General features: G+C 40.5%; 1 pseudogene; it reads right to left on the minus strand.

The window, feature by feature from the left end:
• Positions 1-10,514: 10,514 nt before the first annotated feature.
• LOC102260891 lies at positions 10,515-12,237 on the minus strand (annotated as a pseudogene).
• Positions 12,238-20,788: the final 8,551 nt, after the last annotated feature.

A 20,788-nucleotide genomic window follows, 5' to 3' on the forward strand; every position in this document is an offset into this window, starting at 1 on the left:
TTATCAGGCTGTAAGAAACTTGGAGGGGTCCTCATGGCCATGCCACTCTCAACTTGAATTTGCCTACTGCTCTTGCACCTGGCTAAGACTCGAGGAACTCTGTGAGGCCACCTATAGATCATTACCCTGGACACACAGTGTGCCATTTCTACCTGCGGCCTTCCTTCTTCCCAGGGCTGTACCCGAGAATCAGAGGCACAACCCTCTTGGCATTCAGATTCTTTAAAGCTATTTATTTTTGAAAATTAAAATCCTAGGCTCTTTAAAATCAAAAGCCTTTTTCTTCTACTTTATTTTTTAACAGTCATTTATGAGTCTATGAGAAATGAGTGTCACTTGGGAAAAGGTAATGGCTACAAAGAAATTACAAGAAAAATGTCAGTTAATATTTCAAACAGCTCAACCACATGCACAAAGTAGGATAAGACTTTTAGGTTTACCATGAAGGTTCAATGCTGTCACATAGGTTAAGTTCATAGCGGTCTCTGATTTGAAACAGATATTAGATAAATATTAGTTCCCTTCCATTAGTTTCTTCTACCTTTCTGACCATTTGTCTTTTCCTCAATGGCTTTCCTTCCCTTGCCTTTTTCTTCAAAATATAGTGGTTCCTTACTTTTTATGTATTTCCCTCTCAAAATGTTCTACCTTTTATGATCCTACTGGACACCTACAGACACTTCACATTCATCTTGTCCAGAACAGCACCCAGTGTTGTCTCCCCATTGGCCATCCTCTGACAATATTGTATTTCTAATAGTTACATGAGATAATGGCATTCCCCAGTTTTAAGTATTTACAATGGTGCTTCATTTCCTATAATTGATGGTACTTAAAGGCATTGGCTATCTAGCACCAATCATCATGTGCATCATTAATCCTCAGTTCTTTTTCCTTCTCCTCTGGTCTTCACTCATATCCCAAATCAGTGCTCAGCAGAGTGTTATAAAAATAACTGGAAGGGGTGACCATTTGTGATTTGACACAAGAAATTTATTACTACTCAAAAAGTAGAAGTTTGGGAAAAAGTGTATATATCTTAAAATACATCAATCCTTTCATTCCCCATTTCAGCAAATGCCTTCTACTTGGCAACAACAAAAATTACTATGAAATACAAATTCTTTTAACTTTCTTAGAAGTTACATATAACAGTACTAGTATATATTACATAGAATAGTGCTTTCCTATAATAGTATCACATTCCTAATAGTAAAAATAAGAAAAGGAAAAAAAAGGCAAAACACCAATAATCTATCTACATCATCGTGGTATTTATTGCATAGTCCAGTGCTTGGAACATAGTAGATTCTCAAGAAACAATTCCTGAGTAATGAATGTACCCATGGAGGCTTTGCTGGTACTGCTCTCCTCTCCACCTGGCTGGGACACTCCTGATAGGTGAAGGTCACATGATGCCACTTCCTTAGGCACACAGTGGCTGGCATTGCCCCTTTCCCACCCAAGCCACCTTGTTTTTCACCTGGCACCATCACACTCATTTTTCAATCTCAGCTTAAATATCAACTCCTCCATTAAGCCTTCCTTGACACTCTCAATCATCTCTCCCTTCCCAGAGAAATCAATCATTCCCTTCTTTGTACTTCCACATCATTTGATGAATGCAATTCCAAATGCGTTAGCACTATGGACTCCTTATTTGGAATATGTATTACAACTTATTCAAAGAATTCTTCTTTGCATTTTGGCATCATCATGCATAGCAGACATTCTGTGAATGTTCATTTTGTTTTGTTGGGTGGAAAACTTGAAGGCTGGAAGACTAAGAGTTGTTGACTCAACCACACACATTAAACAAGTATACCGTGGGTTTATTTTTAAGCAAAAACAATGGTTTGCCTTTTGGGAATGTTAGAATCATCTTTACCTAATAATAATAATACCTCCTGTCTCCTGTTGGCTCATCTGGCCTATCACAGTGAAAATCCAGGTCATTGCTCCCTAGGAGTTCCTGAGGAGCCAGCAGACTACAAATCCATGGTTTTCTTGCCTCCAAAACTTCCAACACTGCAGTAAACAAACATGCATGTGAAGACTTTCTGTCCAAACAAAAGCAGTGATAGAGAGCAAGTGGCAGGAGTATGGGAGATGAGTCATGGAAGGTCTAAGAAATCTTGTCCTCCTGGCACATAGCACTGGAGAGCACCATGGGATGCCCATTCTGCAACCTTTCCCAAGCATAGCCATTGGTTACAGTGCATCATAGTTCATGAGACACAACATCGGCTCCCTATCCCAATGAATGGCTGAAATATATGGTCCAATTTTTGAAGGTAAACACATTTCCCCACTTTTTTGCACAAGGCTTTGACAAAGACAAACTTATCCCTGCAAATTTTCTACTTCTAGCTAGAGATCATCCTTTGAATTCATTGTACACCTATGTCTGCCAGTTATATCCTTCAAGGAAAAGAGCAACAACAAAAAACTCAAGAAATTTTTTTAAATCAGTTTCTCAAGTTATTTGCACTAAGAGACTCAACTGAAACATTGTCCTACCACCCATTATGCACTCTAGCCCCCCAAAGAACACTATCCACAGCCCAGCTCATTGTTAAAGCCAAATCCTTCTTCATTTAAGATCTAATGGACAGCTAGAAGCTGGGCTATCACTTCACACCTGCCATTGTGTCAATCAGTTGGAGGAAAAAAATATTTTTATGTCAATCAAGTAATCTTTGGGGAGGTTGTAACCTGTTATGGTGCATTACCCTTTGGCCACTGTAACTTAAAGTGCCTTCAGCATTAAAGAGCATGTGCCAGAGATAATTAGAAACTAGTCTTAATTGTATTCACATGTAAACGAAGCATTTAGCACTGGAGAGTTCATACTATCTAGACAAGAAAGCTGGGGAGCCCATCTTCCTTGGTGCCACCATCAGCTTTGCTATTAATCAAATGGAGTGGATTGAGGTTCAAAGCTATTGCCCTGGCACGGCAAATATTTAACACCAATGTGATTACTATTATCCTGTATTAATGTCCTGCCACCAGTGTTAACAAGGCCAGTATAGCAAACTGACTAATTCTCAATGCCCCTAGCATCCCGTGGTGAAAGAGATGGATGTTCTAGGAAACAGCCATTGTGGAAAACAGCAATATATAGGGCTGAGGCTGGCCTTACACATTTCAGTGGTTACAAAAATGTCTCCCCCCGCCCCCTGTGAGTTACAGCTCACTAAGGTATGACACTGAATCACCTTATCTCTCCCAGTAACTGCTCTGTTGTGCCTGGCTCAGGGCATTCATTTGAATGACACCAACCTCAAAATCGGAATTTGGGCTCTAAATCTTGAGTGTGGGATATTTTTTTCTTTATGGGCCAGATTTCAGAGAGCCCCTAAGAAGAGAGAGCATCACCAACACACACCTGGCTTGCACTTGTTCACAACTCATCTTGGCCATTGCAACATCCTGTCCTCAGGATGACCTTACAGAAAAGAAGAGCTAACGGGAATAGCTACAAAAATGAGAATGACGGAGGAGTAAATAAAACAACAGGAAGGCAAGCAGGGGCCATGGTGCCCAGACTGAACCAGAATAAAACAAATTCATTATACTGTAAATTGCTCACACTATATGGGAGTCTATTACCCGGAGTTTGTGAGAACTGGGGAAGGGGGCAGGTAGATTCCTACTATATTCAGAGCCCATCGATCACTACAAAATCCCCAGAGCCAAAGAAATCTAACTCCTGATGGATTGTTCATGCTTGTAGATGGTGAGGAGAGAGTAGGTAAATTAAACCCCCAGATAGCCCTATCCATGGCGTGAAGTACATTACAGGCCTTTCTTCTGCAATTGGGCTGTGAACATTTGAGGATAATTTGCCATCCTGAAGGCCCAACAGGGCCAGCCAGTGTCTCGTGCTCAGTATATTTCTGTTGTCTTCAAGAAGATTGTCCTGAAGTGTTAAAGCACTTTGCACATGGTAAACATGCAATAAATATCAGTGATTCAGTATCTGCACAGTCAGATTCTTCATTGAAGCTTCCACCTCCCATCATGAATGTATAATCCACATTGCAACATCCAGGAACTTTCTTATTCTCACGCCACTCCTTCATTCATTCATTCATGCATGCTTGCATTCACTCTTTTCACAAGTAGTGATAGAGCAGTTACTATGTACTAGACACTATCAATCACATGTTCTGGAATGTGATAATAGGTTTGACATCAGATGGATCTGGGTCTGAATCCTAATTCTGTGATATTGAGTAAGTTCCTTAATATCTCTAAACTTCAATCTCCTCATCTGCAAAGTGAGCATAATAATAATGCCTCCCCTGGGTTATTGTTATGGTTAAAACAGCTTGTGTAGTGAGAGATTTAGCAGAGCTTAGCACATGGGAAGCTCTATAAATGTAGTGGCTTCAAGGCCTCACCTAAAGCCAGGCATCACTGTGACCCCTACCCAAACTTACACAGCCCTTGTGATTTTTGTCTTTCCCTGATCTTCATTAGTGTTTGTATCTGTTCTATCAAGTTTGTTTCTTGACTTTTTAATTTACTTAGTCATCTTTCTTCCTTGACCTGTTATTCCATTAAGCTTGACTTGTGGCTTGTCTCATGTTGAAAAACAAACTCAAAGGAGTCCAGCTTATGAGAAAATTATGAGTGGGGACTGAGTCCATATGAAGACCAGTGCAGGAACAAGCTCATCTTCACAAAGGTAGAGTGAGGCGGCAGGGAAGATGGGTAGAATTCTTATAGGGAAAAGCACGATGAGGCTCAGAAAGGAGCAGAATGGATGAGCACCTGATGGCTATCCTGCAGACAGTGGGGCATAGTTTGTAGTGTGGGAAGTCCCCTAGACCAGTGGTCGGCAAACTCGTTAGTCAACAGAGCCAGTTATCAAAAGTACAACGATTGAAATTTCTTTTGAGAGCCAAATTTTTTAAACTTAAACTATATAGGTAGGTACATTGTTATTAACTTAATTAGGGTACTCCTAAGGCTTAGGAAGAGCCACACTCAAGGGGCCAAAGAGCCGCATGTGGCTCGTGAGCCGCAGTTTGCCGAGAGCATAGGAATTCCACAGAAGTTGTGTGAGGATAGTGGCTCACAATACCTGGATGAGAAAACAAGAGATTTCCAGGTAAATGATGGGGCAACCAACATAGTTGGGGGCCTTTCATAGTCATGTTTACCCTATTATTTCATCTTTGATCTTTAACTCTTGTTAGCTATAGCAATGTTGGTCTCCTTGGCGAGAAAAGAATGTCCCACGGTGACTCTACCCCTGTACTCTCTGGGCCCCTTTGCATATTTGGATGTCTAGTCATAGGCTGGGATCCAAAAACATAATTTTAAAGAATAGAATAATAAATAGCAGAGAGGTGAGAAAGAGGCAGAATGGCCCCTGAATCTCAGTGTCTGGCTTTTAAAGTGGGATTCTTAACTTTCTGAAATTGTGGAGCCAAGTTTTATGAATATGTGCTTATGGGCATTTTTTTTTTTCACTAAAGAGAGGGTCAATAGATTTCCTAAGATACTCCAAGTGAACGGCAAATTGATCCTGTCCTGCTTTGCTCCAAGGAATGACATGGAGCTGTCTATGCTCCCTTGACATCCATTGAACATCCCCAAGGGCTGCCACCAGGGGCAGGAGAAGACAGAGAATGCGGGGCCAAGCTCCCCTCCTCCCTTTCCACTTCAGTAAGCACAGTTGTTGTAGTTTTTTGTTTTTTTTTCCACATTGAAATAGTTTTACTTCATTAAAAAGTTGGAGAAATAAACATGAAAAGATAAGAGTAGAGTTACTTAGCTGAAGTGGTCCTTTAGCTCTCACATCCACCTTCATTATTGTAGCCGGGCATCTTGTGCCAGGGTAACCAGTCTCTACAGGGTGTCTGTGGCTTCAGCCCTGGACTGGAACCACACAATATACTTTATCCTTTTTAAATTTTCCATTTCTCATTTTCTTCATTATATTCTTGCTATGTCCATATTTTTTTCATTTATTTAATTTCTGGCAGCCATCCTGACTTCCCATGGGTGGTTCTATTTTCTCCAAACCAGCTATGCTGCACGGGTTCTCCTTAGGTAATGTTTCTCCCATTTCAGTCCAGCCCAGATCTCTCCAGGCCTGATTCCTATCATACAGGTGGACTGTCCCCTTGGCTCACTTGGGTCCTGGCCCCTATAGGCATATTTGGATATTGATATCCACCATGTCTTAGAAAATATAACCACTATCTAGATACAAGCCCTTCAAGCTCCATACCCATTCATCATGTCTTCTGAAACCCAGAGGGCATTCAAATCGGTGCCCAACCACAATTGCAGCTCATCATAGTGCTCAGCTGCCTGCAATGCCTGCAAGTTTGAATAACACAGAAAACGAAAAAAGCTTATATTCACAACAACATGAAACTGGTCAAATATACTATGGCATATTCATCCAATGTAATACTAGGTGGACAAGCAAATGGGTACTTATGAAAAATATTCATGATTAAATCCTAAATGAATACAGCAAAAGTAAAATCCAATTATGCAAAATCTTCCTGTGAAGTGATAAATAAAATGCAGATTATTTGAGATGTTGCAGATTGTTGTGATTCTTCTGGTTAATTCTGACTAGAGGCCTTGCATACGAATTCGTGCATGGGTGGGGTCCCTCGGGATGGCCTGCAGAGATTGAGCCCCAGCTTGTGCCCCTAGCCTCACAGCCCCAGATCGTGCCCCCAGCCTTACAGCCCGCAGCCCCACCTGGTACCCTGCCTTGGCCTAGTGCCACCCCCTCACCTGCTCCACCATCCCGCCACCTGCTGCTGCCACTGGTTGCCGTCTGTGGGGTAATCAGCGGGGAGATTGGGCCCCTGCTCGCACCCGCCTTGGCCTGGTGCCACCTGCTCACCTGCTCCACCATCCCACTGAGGTCTCCTCTCATCAGGGCCCATTGGGGCCAGCAGTGTCTCCACTGCTGCCCACTGCCAGCGCCGCGTCACTGATGCCCACCATGGTCTGTGCCACACCCTGGTGGTCAGGGCATGTCATAGCAAGTGGTCAAACTCCCGGTTGAACTCCTGGTTGAAGAACCGCCCAAGGGGACAATTTGCATATTAAGCTTTTAGTATATAGGATGCTTACAGGATGGCTGCACAGGGGGCACAAAGTGGGAGGGATACTGAGAAAAGGATACTGAAAAGAAGCAGATGCTTTTTCAGAAGTCCCATGGAACTGTTACACTTATTTCCCATGGGCAGCACTTTGACCAGGCCTGGCTGAAAAGTAGATAAAGAAAGAAGTTTGGCAATGGGGATCGGGTCAACCAATGAATGAGTGCCCCAGCTGGTAACTGAAGAGTGGCCCTGGCTCATTTCTGGGCTTGAAGTAGTCCGCCACAGTAACCGCTGAATTTGGTAAGACCAGAATATGAAGAGAAAGTTTCCTCTTCCTCCCTGTCTTCCTCCTTGCCCTCATCCTTTCTTCTCCCCGTTGTATTGTAAGACGTAAATTTTCAAGGGCTGCTTTGACAGCTTTGGGCCCCACAGAGCCCCAAGGACCTGGCTATGGATTCCCTGTTCTTGCCAAAATGCCCCCTTTCCAACAGGAAAGACTTCCCCCTGGTAGCCAGGTCAGCTGTACCCAATCTGGTCTTCAACCTAATGGGTTTCACCTCCTTGTCAGATTGTAAAATTATATAAGGAAGCCATTTACAACTCCCGTGTGATCTCAGGGTCTCTCAGCCTCTTGTCACCACCAAAGCCTGACTCCCACAGCCCCTGCTGGTTCCCTCCCATGTGCAATTCCTGTGTGGTCCTGCGTGTCCTCCTCCCCTGGGCTGTGAGCATTAATGACTAATGCACTGTTGTCTGTTTCATCTGCCTGGTGTCTGCTGTCTTGTGTTTGGCCGTCTACTGTTTAGGGTGGAGGATCCCTCCATTACCTACAGTGAATAGGAGGTAATCAAAACATCCTTCAATCTTCTTTCCTTCCAGGCCTACATGCCAGGCACATTTCTAGACACTGACCTTACAACAGTGAGCAAGAGAGACTTAGGCCTTGCCCTGAGGTGACTGACCATCTAGTCACAAAGATATTTGCCTTTATTGTGTTTGCTTCTCCAAGTACTGGTGCAGAGTGCTGTGGGGACACATGACAGGAACAACAAGTCTAGAGTGGAGTATGTGTGTGCGCGCGCGCTTGTGCGCACCTGTGTCAGAGAAATCTGTGGTGAGAGGGAGTTAGAAAGGTTAAAATAATGGGACAGGAGATTTTTAAGTTAAGCATGACTGAAGCTAAGAGTCTGAGGAGCTGAGAACATTGTAGAGGGGGGCCAGTGCAAAAGAACTGGCTCAGGAGAAGCTGGAGAGGGACACAGGGGCCGCATCATGGAAGGCCTTCTCAACAGAGTGAAGAAATTCAGACTTTCATGGGTGAGCACTGGAATGCTGCTTTCAGCAGGAATACATGGGTGGACATTTGCTTTTAGGAAGACCCCCATGGCTTCAGGGTGGAGAATGGGAGGGCTCCACCATGGGGAACAGAAGAAAATCAGGGAGGCTGTGGCAATGGTCTTGGCGGAACATCACACCTGAACCAGCCGAGTGGCGAAGCTATGGGGTATGTGGAGGGACTGTCTAGGAGGCCGTGGGCCAGTAGAGGGAGAGAAGTACGTGGCTTCTAAGTGACTTACACTCAAAGGTTTTAGTGTCTACCATCCTCATAAGGGGCAGGAAAGTAAAAGTTACCTCCTCACTTAGGACAATGGTTCAATTGCCTGTGGCACATGTTTCATATCAGAATTTTCTGCATCTGCAAGTGAAAAAAAAAATATAACTGCAGTGGCTTACACAAACTTGAATCTATTTCTTAGAGAGAGGTGGTTCATTCAAAGATGCTCCACTTTGACGTGTCCCTCATTGTCACAAGATGGCTGCTGCACCGCCATCCGTTATGCACTCAAGGCAATAGAAAGAGGAAGTGGGAAAGGCTGTGCCACCAATATGTGTCCTTATGTCAGGAAAGAGAAGTATTTTATAAACGACCTCTCCCAGAAGACTTCTGCCTATTCCTCATGGACACGGGCTACCCCTACCTGCATGGAAGCTGGGATGGCAAGTATTGGTTTTCTGGACTCTATAGAGGGTGTCAGAAAGGGAGAAGGGGGTTGGGAATGGCCACTCAACATCCAATCAGCAGTGTTTGCCACAAGTGCATTATAAGCCTGGGTTATATCTGAGGGGGGGAGGGGAAGTTGTGGAGGCAAGCATGTAGCAGAGGTCAGTCACAGTCATGAATTTTATGAAAGGTTTGCTGGGAAACTACTTTTAAGAAAATATATATGGTGCCTATGATTCCCCCGACAGCACGACTGAGTGATTTGCAATGTACTTGCATTTCATGGCCCTCGTTCCAAGAACTGTCACTCGCTCTCATGTCAGACACTTGAGTTGTTTCAAAATCACCAGGCTGGACCACTATTAAATTACAGACACTTGCACACACAGAGATGTTTTAGGAGCCCCCAGTGTATGGTGAGAAGTGTGCTTGCTCTTCTCATCGCTGTGGCATCAACACTATTGATTTGTTTGGGCAAATGCTTTTTTGAAAGACTGGAACTCCAGGAAGATTAAAACTGCCCTCTGCTCCAGGTCTCTTGCCAAAGGTCTGGAGTCTAAGTTCCTTTAAAGCAGTTTTACACCCATGACATTATTTGATTCTCAGGGCAATCCTGCAAAGCAGGCTCTGCTCACCATTTTAGAAGACGAAACTGACCTAAATAAATGAAATCATTTGCTTATGACCACCTAGTAGAGTGTGGGGTTCAGCAGCCCTGCTCTAAAGGAAGACTTTTGGGTTCAAATCCTTGCTCCTTCTAATGCTGGATGACTCAAAAGACGTTTGGGGTAGAAGTAAAGTAAGGCCACTGAGAAATAAAGGAAGACCAGCATTGATCACTGAACTGTAATTATAGTTTGAAGAAATATGGAAAGAAGCTGTTCTATATATCTCTGTGCTAACAAAGCACCTCAAAACGTAGTCCCACACAACACCAACTAATTTATTATGCTCATGGATTCTGTGGTTTAAGAACTCAGACAAATCCCAGAGGGGATAGTTTGTTTGCTCCGTGAGGTCTGGGCCCTCTCAGCTGGGAAGAATTAAGGGGCTGTGTGTGGGTTACCCCAAGCCTGAGGGCTGGAACTGATTGAAGACTCATTACATGTCTGGCTCGTGGGCTGAGATGCCTTTAGAGCTGGACTCAGAAAGGACTATTGACGTAAGCACCTATGCGTGGCCTCTCCAAGTGGCTTGGGCTTCCTCACAACATGGCAGCCTCAGGGTAACTGGCCTTTTCCACTGCTGCTCAGAGTTCTTCGAAGAGACTGTGTTCCAGTGAGCGAGGCATGAGCTGAGTGTCCCTTTGTGAATCACATAGCATCACTTCCCCCCATGTTTCTCACTGCCTTTGATCAGGTTTTCATTCAAAATTAGCTGTTCAGTCTGATTTGGCCTTTACAGAATAAAGAAATTTAACTTTATGCCACAGGCTTCTTTTCTTCTGTGGTGGGTTTATTTTCTGTGGGCTTCTCGGCTGCTGGTTTCTTGGTAGCTGCAGCCTTTTTTCCACCAAAGGCTTTTTCTACCAACAGCCTTCTTCCCTTTCTTCTCTCCCACAGGCTTCTTGCCTGGAACCACCTCCTTATCTGATTTGACTTCCAGCATTCTGCTGCTTTGTTCACCCACAGCTTCTGTTTCCTGGCCTGGTAAAGAATGGTGTTCCAGCTCATGGTGTTTGCATAGGGGTTTAGCTTCAACATGATTATCAGGTTTTTCAGTGGATTCTTCTTCAGGGACCTGCAACGAATCTTCTTGCGTGGTGCTCAGAGGGCTCTTCAGATTGCTGGGCTTTTCAAGGTTCTGTATTGAGCTTCGTGTGCATGGGAAGGTTGTAGCTACTCTTGAGGGAGGCAGCTTTGCTCCGGGTGTCAAACAGATAATCTAACTTGTGGGAAACACTGAGTCCAAATGCAGACACAGCCCACATGTCCCCCAGGAGCAGTTTTCAAAATGTTCAGTTCACTTACATTAAGCAGAGTAATTGCAGGGATGCCTCTGAAGGCTTTGATGATACCTTTGTCCTCATTATTGATGATGCAAGGTCCCCTGTGCTGGATATGACAACGGGTTCTCATTTTGCCTTGCCAGCTCCATTCGGTGAAAGGCATGGACCTTTTGGATATCATGCCAGGCCTTACATTTCTTTTTAAAAAATTATTTAACCTTCACCTGAGGATATGTTTTTATTGCCTTTAGAGAGAGGGAGGGAAATAGAGAGAGAGAGAGATAGAGAGAGAGAGAGAGAAACATTGATGTGAGAGAGAAACAATGATCAGTTGCCTCCCCAACACTGGGAGCCTTGAACACAGCAGGTAAAGTGACATTTTTGTCAGCTGATGCTCCCTTTCGGAGCACACTGGTATCAGTGGATGAGCATACACCATGGCAGGGACAGGAGAGGGCCATGCTCCCCTCAACCCAGTGGCTTCCATGGGAAAAAGGCCAATTATGGTCACTTTCACCATATTCTATTGGTTGAAGCAGCCTCAAATGCAACTAGACTCAGGAGAAGGAACTTCCTCTTAATGAGAAGTGTATCAGAATATTTGTAGCCATCTTTTAAAATCAGTGCAGAAGCCAATCTATATCAGTTACTTTTGTTTTAAATAGATACTGGGTAGAAAAATGCATTATATTTTATTTTCAGAAGTTTTTAATCTCAAAATTTAAAACATTTTATTTATGTGGCCCTAATACTATCACCTGTTAACTGTGTGACCGCGGAATCTCTGAATCCCAGGTTTCCATGTCTTTAAAATAGAATACCTCGCTTATTCTACCATCTAATGCCTACCTTTTCTGGGCTTCTGTGAGAAGGAGATGAGGGAATGTATGCAAAGTGCTTTAAAAGGCCCTATTCCACGTTTATTCAACACATACATCTAGCAGTTATAGCCAAGCTTTGTTCTACCTATTTCACAAAGATTGCCTCATTTAATCCTCATTTACCCTTAACAACATAGACACTGTAATTATTCCTGTTAAAGGATGAGGGAATAGGAGTGCAGAGAGGGCAGTGTCTTGTCCATGGTCACATAGCATGTACATGGAAGGCCTGGACTTGAACAGAGCAATGTGGCTCTCGAGTCCAGACTCTCTACCACTCTGATGTATGTCCTTCCGGTAGAGGCCATACGTCATATGTAATTTATTGAGCATCCACAAGCAGCAGTGTGAGCCCAGGATTTGGGTTTGTACAAAGACTGCTCACCTAGACCAGGGGTCTGCAAACTAGGACTGTGGTCCAAATGGGTCACTGCCATTCCTTGTGCATTACCCACGGCTGCTTTTATGCTGTACTAGCAGAACTGAATAGTGTGACAGGGGCTGGATGGCCTGCAAAGCTGAAATATTTATTTTCTGGTTCTTTACAGAAAAAAGTTGGCCAAGCCCTGCTTTAGATTTTACCTGCAACAACACTTTATCCTGGATTCCTTGGCATTTCAAAGATGTTGAACCTTTGTCTTGATTAATTCCTCAATTTAACAGTGTTTATTGAGTTCCTAATATATGGCAGACATTGTTCTAGAGACCCTGGAACTACTTAGTGAATAGAAGAGATGTGGTCCTTGCCTTCAGAGAGTTTATGTTCTGGTATAGTGAAGTGAAAAAAAAAGAAAAGAAAAAGTAAGCAAAACCCAAGTGATTGTAGGCTGTAGTGACTGCTATGAAAGAAAGAACTAGGGCCTGGCTGGTGTGGCTCAGTGGTTGAGCTTTGATCCAAGAACCAGAAGGTCACGATTCTCATCATTAATATTTTTATCTCTCTCTCCCTCTCCCTTATTCTGAAAATCAAGAAATATATATATATATATGACTAGGATAACAAGTAGCCAAGGTTAGGGAGTAGATTTCTTATAAATATAAGCTACTTTAGTTGGGAACCCTATTATCAAAGCTGAAAGTGTTCTAATAAGAAAGTATGTAGAGAGGAGCTATGGAATTGTCATCTCTCAGAGAGGAATGGAGAGCTTTCTAGGAAGTTCAGAAAGATAGCCTCTCAGTGCAGAGCACAGGCCTCTGGATGTGATAGTGACTTGAAAGGGAAAGTAACTTGGATGCAGACAGGGGGAAGCAGACAGTGAGTTCAACAAAAGTTGAGGTTTTAGGGAAGGGTGGGGGTAAGGGGGAGAGATCAACCAAACACCTATATGCATGCATATAAGCATAAGCAATGGACGCAGACAACGGGGGGGGGGGGGGAGGGCAGGACGGGGGGAATGGGGGGACAATGGAGGGATAAGGACACATTTGTAATACCTTAATCAATAAAGATAAAAAATATTTGAAATGTAAAAAAAAACAAAAACGTTGAGGTTTTAGAAGAGAGCAATAAATGGAAATAAGGTGAAAGGTGAATGGGCAAATTTAGCCTGGAGACAGGTTTTGTTTGGTTCACACATTGTATTAAAACTAACCATTTGAATGCCTGTGGATGGAGACAGTTTGGTTCCTTGCTTCCCCACTCCTGTTCGGTGTGTTCTGTCTTGCCTGTTTCTCTTGTTTATGTTTCCTGCCAGACCCTAGAAGCTTTTGGGATTGCAAGCACTGGCTTATAGCAATATGTGACAGACTCTTACTTACATAAGGAAAAACTGTAAAGACAGAGAGAAAAAGGATTATGAGAGAGGTACTCACGATTTGGAGACCGAAATTTTGATGAGATCAGCTGAGAGCAGAGGACTATTAAAGGAAGACCTGGAAATATAGGAAGGTCTCTTAAAAATGGAATATTAGAACTCAAGATTCTTAAAGTAAAAGACTAATATTACAAGTTAAAGAGTGTGACACTGGGACTAGATAGCTCAGGAAGGGAGAAGTAATGTGTTATACAAGCAGACGTATCACACCTATATGAAACATGTGAACATATAATCTGCATATATCCACATAAATAAATTTATAAACACACACACTTTGAAGTAATTTTAAGAGGCTACTTGGGTCCCAGTCGGTTTGGCTCAGTGGATAGGGCATCGGCCTGCGGACTGAAGGGTCCCATGTTCGATTCTGGTCAAGGGCACATACTAAGGTTGCGGGATCGATCCCCAGTAAGGGTTGTGCAGGAGGCAGCCGATCAATGATTCTCTCTCATTGATGTTTCTATCTCTCTCTCCCTCTCCTTTCCTCTCTGAAATCAATAAAAAACATATTTTAAGAAAAAGTTAGAGGCAAGGAAATATGAGCTTTAAAAAAAAGAGGCTACTTGGCATTCAAATTTAAGACAATATCTCCACATAATCAAGATTATACATTTTTATGTTTTTTCTAGACACATGATGAAAAGAATCACTAGGAAACAGCCCAAATGCAATCAGCTGAGGAAACCCTTTTTATGACAAAACAACTTTTTTCTATAGAAAAACCAAGGCAATTGAATTATTAAAAGCAAACCTATGGTTTCCAGGGAGCCAAACACAATGACTGCTGCCTAGGCCACTGTTTCCCATATATCTATTACTGTATCTTTTCTTCCTCCTCCCTTCTCTGCCACCTTCTTCTTTTTTTCTCTTCTCTCTCTCTATCTCTCTCACGCTCTTTCTTGCCCCTGCAAACCACATCCTCAGCATATGTAGAACAGAGAGAATGCTCAAACTTCCAAACAATTATAATTTTTTAAAAGGGAAAACATTAAATACCAGTGAGCAGAGCTTCACACTCCCACCACAGGCCTTTGAGGTCAGCAGGGATCATCTGAAAACATTGAAGAGAGGAGCTAGCAGCCGGCCTAAGGCCTAAAATTGCTCTAATAGAACCACCACAATGCAAAATCCACCCTAAGTGTGAAAATGTGAAAACATTTCCTGCTAAATGAGAGCGCTTACCAGAGAGGAAGAGTTTAAAATGTGTACTTAAAAGAAGCAGATTTTGAAAGGCACAGCTTCTGGAGGACAAAAAAGCAGTTCTTTTTGGCAATTGGGTGGTAAAAATGTATACTCCTGAAAAACAAACAAAACAAAACAAAAACAAGCAAACAAACAAACAAAAAAAAACTCAAAATAATCAGGCACACACAAACCTCCTTCATAAATAGACATCCACTGAAAAAAACGAGCTTTAATTCACTAAGAGAATGACATTGAACTAAGAATGTTATAATCTACCCCCAAACTAGAAAATAAACTGAAGAATAAAGACACCAAGTCTATGAGAAGTTAGTACAAAAAATACATAAAACAAGAAAGCATCACTTTATATGGCCAAACTGCTCCCCCCCCCAAAAAAAAACCTATAAAACAGAAAAATTCTGACCAATGCTCCATATTTCTTAAATAACATTAATTAAGCACTTGGGAATGTAAAAAGGGGCACACTGATTCAGAAATTGAATAACTAAGAACAGAAATAAACAAAAAACAGAAGAAATAAATTGATTAAATTAAAAAAGTAAATGGAAGAGAAAGAAAACAAATCAGCTCAGAAATGAACACTAAATTACAAGGTCCCCAAAGGAATGGTAGCAAGTAAACATTTAATAGGGCATTACGAAGATTCAGGAAACTAGCCAAGAAAATAAAAGTGATATAAAGAAATAAATAAGGAGCTAGAAGAAAGTGGTAAAAATGAAAGAGGAAAAGAAGGAATAATTTATGTATAACTGGGGTCTGAGTAGATCAAAACAAAACAAAGTAACATAAATAAAATTAGAAATATCTCCAAGAAAACTTTCAGGAAAAAAAAAATCTGTATTTACATATGGAAAGTTTACATTTGTTACCTAGAAAATGAATCTGAATACATCAACTCCAAAATATATCCCAGTAAGACTTCAAATATATGAAAAAAAATCTGAAAGCAACGTAGTCTCAGTGTAACTTCTCAGAAAAGAACAAGTAGAGATAACTGGCACATCACTTTTCCAAAGTGATCAAAGTTAACATTACCAACTGTGGGACGAATTGGCCACTAAGAATTGGCAGAGCCCTAACCGATTTGCCTCAGTGGATAGAGCACTGGCCTGCGAATTGAAGGGTCCCAGGTTCGATTCCGGTCAAGGGCATGTGCCTTGGTTGCGGGCACATCCCCAGCGGGGGGGGCGTGCAGGAGGCAGCTGATCGATGTTTCTCTCTCATCGATGTTTCTAACTCTCTATCCCTCTCCCTTCTTCTCTGTAAAATATCAATAAAACATATTTTAAAAAAAAGAATTGGTAGAGAAGAGTAAAACTTCTGAATTATGCACCAATGAGAACTCAACATCATTTTTGTTATATTCTTGCCCAAAATGCATAACTTCAATTTAATTCTAAAGAACTATCAAACAAACCTATATTGAGGAACACTCTAGAAAATAGCTGGCCAGGATTCTTTAAATGTGCCAAGTCATGAAAGACAGGCCGAGGAACTGTTTTTGATTAATGGTTACGAAGGAGACATAATAATTAAATGTAATGTGCAATACCGGATTGGACCCCGGACCAAAAAACGGACATTAGTGGGCCAATTGATAGTTTAGGTAATAAAATTGTATCAATATTAATTTCTTGATTATGATAATTATATTATTCATATTTACACAATCTTGGTGAAGTCCTGTATGTCGTTTTTACAACATTTTTATAAGTTTGAAATTATTTTGAAATGAAAAATTAAAAAAAAAAACAAGCCTAGTAATCGAATTTCTCTATTGTGTATTGTGGCATATGCCTAAATGATGTGCACAATAACATTGTTTTCTTTTTCTCTGTGTAATTATGCAAAAAAAAAAAAAAGCCAGATCTAGTCACTAGTTCCTTCGATGTTCTTTTGATATGCAGCAGAGAAAAGAAATGAGACGTTCCCTTCTCATCCTCTATCCAGGATACGTTTTGGCTATTCACTGATTTCCCCCACAACTTATCAATGAAATAAACATCACTTTTAATTGGAGAATCTTCTTTTAATTGTAATCTCATTGATGTTCACAGCCAGAAAGGAATGAGTAAAGCTCACCTTCCCTAAGCTCCTGAGTTAGCTGAGCTGTCGCGGGCCCCTCCTGTAAATGACCTGCACCGGAGCTCTCCAGCCGTCACAGTCTGATCAATAGTGGTGCTGCGCAGAAAGTTATGTCTTACAGGATGTCAATATTAACCTTTCAAGTGTGCATCTTTTAAGATTTATCCCTCAATAGCACTACTAAATATATTTCATATGCTGCAGGAACTTATTTCTTACCATGAAAGGAAACTGACATTTCAAAGCTAACTACCCTCCACCAGGACACTGTATCTCCTGGAATCAGCGAGACATCTTGCCTAACTGGGCTGACAGGGGCTGCTCAGTACTTATCCACAGAAGGTCTAAGTCTCCCTGGTAACCACCTCAAGGGCAAATATTTTTAAACCTGTTGCAGCATTTAAGACCGTCTTGAGCACAGAATAAATGCTCAATAAACACTTCCAAATAGACTTCATCATGAATCTAAATGTCACCATTTTGTCATTAATTATTTAATTCTTAACTGTCTAACCGCTATACTTTAAAAACCAGTTTCTGCATAGCAGGTTCTGACTGAAAGGTTTCAAAATTTTAAATAATTTCATGTAATCCTTAAACAAATCTGAAAGATAGATAATGTTATCCTCTTTATAGATAACTAAAAATAGGTAACTTCCCTATAGTTGCTTGGCTAATACAAATGGGAAGCTTGCTACTTGCAGCCAGGCATAGTACCAAAGTGATGCTCAGTGTTTATGCAATGTTACAAGGCACCACCCATGGGGGAACGGAACTTAGAGTTCAGGAGGCCTCCGCATACTTCAGGTTCGTCCTGTAGTTAGAAGCAACATGTGCTCTTAATCAAACTATTCCAACAACTCAGCTTTCTAAGGGCATCTTGTGCCTGGGTAACAAGAAATAAAATTTGCAATTCTGTCCCAGGCAACAAAGTGCCAGTATTAGCTTCCTATTGCTACAGTAACAAATAGCCACAATCTCTAACATTTTAAGAATGGAAATACAATTCTAAATTATTTTATATCTTTCTTCTAAATCAAATGGTCATGCTTTAACTGTTCATTAACATATTCACCTACCCACCTCCTCTCAAACTCTATTTGATCTAATAGAACTCTAAAGCACAAAAAGTAAAGCTCAACACCTCTAAAATTATTTATATTGACCTTTTCTGCTGACAGTAAAATAAAGTTAGATATAAAAAATGAAAGATAATAAACGAGTTTGGAGAAGAGCATTCCTATCTTTAACATTTGAATTAGAGAAGAAACCACAAAGAAAATTATGACACATTTAGAATCCTAGTAGAAATGTTGCATGTAAAAGCTTGTGAGATGCAGCTAAAAATTACTCAGAGGTAAATGCATGTCCATATATAAGGATTTTTTAAAATAAAAAGATACTGAAGATAAGAGGTAATCCTGCAACTATGTAAGGAATAACAAAACAATAAATTATGAGTGTATGTCAAAGTAAGTGAAATGAAGAATAAAATAAAGTTAGAAACAGACACTAAAGTAAAGAACAAAGAAGTGACAGTGAGCACAATAAACTGAAAAGCTTTTTTTGTTAAACAAACAGATTAATAAAATAAATAAAACTTAGTTTGTATAGGTCAGGAAGATAAAACTAAATAAACAATTTTAGTTTAAAAAAGAACCTGAAGTCTAGATACACTGGAAATTTTACAAAATCATTTAAAAGTTTGATAAATAATGAAATGGACAATAGACTAGAACATTAGAGATTGCTAATTGTCTTAAGAAAACTTGAAAACCTAAATAAATCAATAAACATAAAAAAATAGAACTGATTTTTAAAACAATTAATCTCCAAATAACAACAAAATAGTTTTATAGAAAATTTGCTATCTTTCAAAAAAACTATGACTTATAAATTTTTTTTAAGGTAATAAAAAAAGGGAAAATGTCTTGCATACTCTCTGAGTTGAGTGTAACTTGGGTAATATAATCAGATAAAACTGGGTCAAGAAAATAAAATTATAGACCAGTTTTATCTATAAATACAGCTGCAAGAATCCTATATATAGTATTACTAATTGTATGTCAGTATTGTACTATATATATGAAATATAAAATATTTTTATTAAATACAGTATTATAAATATATATTTCTATAGAAAATATCTCTCTCTCTCTCTCTCTCTCTCTCTCTCTCTCTCTCTATATATATATATATATATATGATGTATATGGTTTACCCAGGGCTTGGGCGGGGCGGGCTCAACAGGGCGGGCGGAGGGAGCCGTTATGGTGCCCTCAGTCCTGTTCCCAGAGGCTCTGCTTCTCAGAACCCCCGGAACCGCTGCAAACCTCGGAGGGAAAGCTGCCTTCCAACTGATGCCAGACACTCCCGCTTCTCCCGTTTGGGTCCGAGTCCCCAGCGATTCGCCCGTATCTGGAGCTCAGAGTCTGAGACTCCCCCCTGACCGAAAACGACAACCGCGCTCTCAGCCACCAGCCCGCTTTGCGCGCGCACCTCCGCACCTGAGTTTTTTCCACACTGCGCCTCCTCTGAGCCTCGGTGTGCTGTTATTTTTCCTTCTAGTTGAAGAGTCTCTCCTCAGCCAGCCTTCCTGTGGTTCTGGGTGATGTCCGTTCCGTCTTTTAGTTGTATTTTTGAAGTGGTTGTTTGCGGCAGCAGTCTCCGGGGTTTACCTATGCCGCCATCTTGGTCTCTCCAGTGGTGCAACTTTTAAAAAAACTTTAAAGTTAGAGGCAAATTTAGGATTCCTGCCATCACTGCTTCTATTTAACATTTTATTGGAGTTCCTAACCAACATAATAAGAATGAAAAAGAAACAAAAATTGTAAGTATTGGAAATAATCAGGCAAACTCTATTGCAAGAATATTATTTTTTACATTAAAAAATCCAAGAGAATCTACAAAGCATTAGAAATAATAAGATTGTTAGAGAGAAGTTCAACATAAAAATTTAGTAATATTTCTATATACCAGCAACAACCAATTCAAAAATACAATTTAAAAAATATAATTCCCAACAGCAAGAACACCTTTAGATCATGAATAAAAGAAATACATTTTATTAATGGACATGAACCATACCTAAGTCAAGTGTAGAAAAGGCTGCTGGACTCAGTGTTGTTGTTTTTTTTAATTTGATCCCAGTTTGGCCACCACAAGTCCTTCTGTTAGGTATCTTCTTTCTCAGGGTCCACATAAAAAGGAAAAGATCAAAATGCAAAACAAAGAAATCCTTTTGTAATCGTATTAAATATTATTCTCAAAAACTTACTGAAAGCAGCTTACTTACTGGTGCAACTTTAAAAAAAACTTTAAAGTTAGAGGCACATTTAGGATTCTTGCCATCACTGCTTCTATTTAACATTTTATTGAAGTTCCTAGCCAACATAATAAGAAAGAAAAAGAAACAAAATTTGTAAGTATTGGAAATAATCAGGCAACTCTGTTGCAAGAATATTATTTTCTACATTAAAAAATCCAAGAGAATCTACAAAGCATTAGAAATAATAAGATTGTTAGAGAGAAGTTCAACATAAAAATTTAGTAATATTTCTATATACCAGCAACAACCAATTCAAAAATACAATTTAAAAAATATAATTCCCAACAGCAAGAACACCTTTAGATCATGAATAAAAGAAATACATTTTATTAATGGACATGAACCATACCTAAGTCAATGGAGAGATATATTATGTTTATTTGTGAGGTTTCAATACTCTCAAATTTTTACTTTCTCTAAATTTATGCAT

The sequence above is a fragment of the Myotis brandtii genome, unplaced genomic scaffold (assembly GCF_000412655.1).
Source record: "Myotis brandtii unplaced genomic scaffold, ASM41265v1 scaffold190, whole genome shotgun sequence".
Classification (NCBI taxonomy): Eukaryota; Metazoa; Chordata; class Mammalia; order Chiroptera; family Vespertilionidae; genus Myotis; species Myotis brandtii.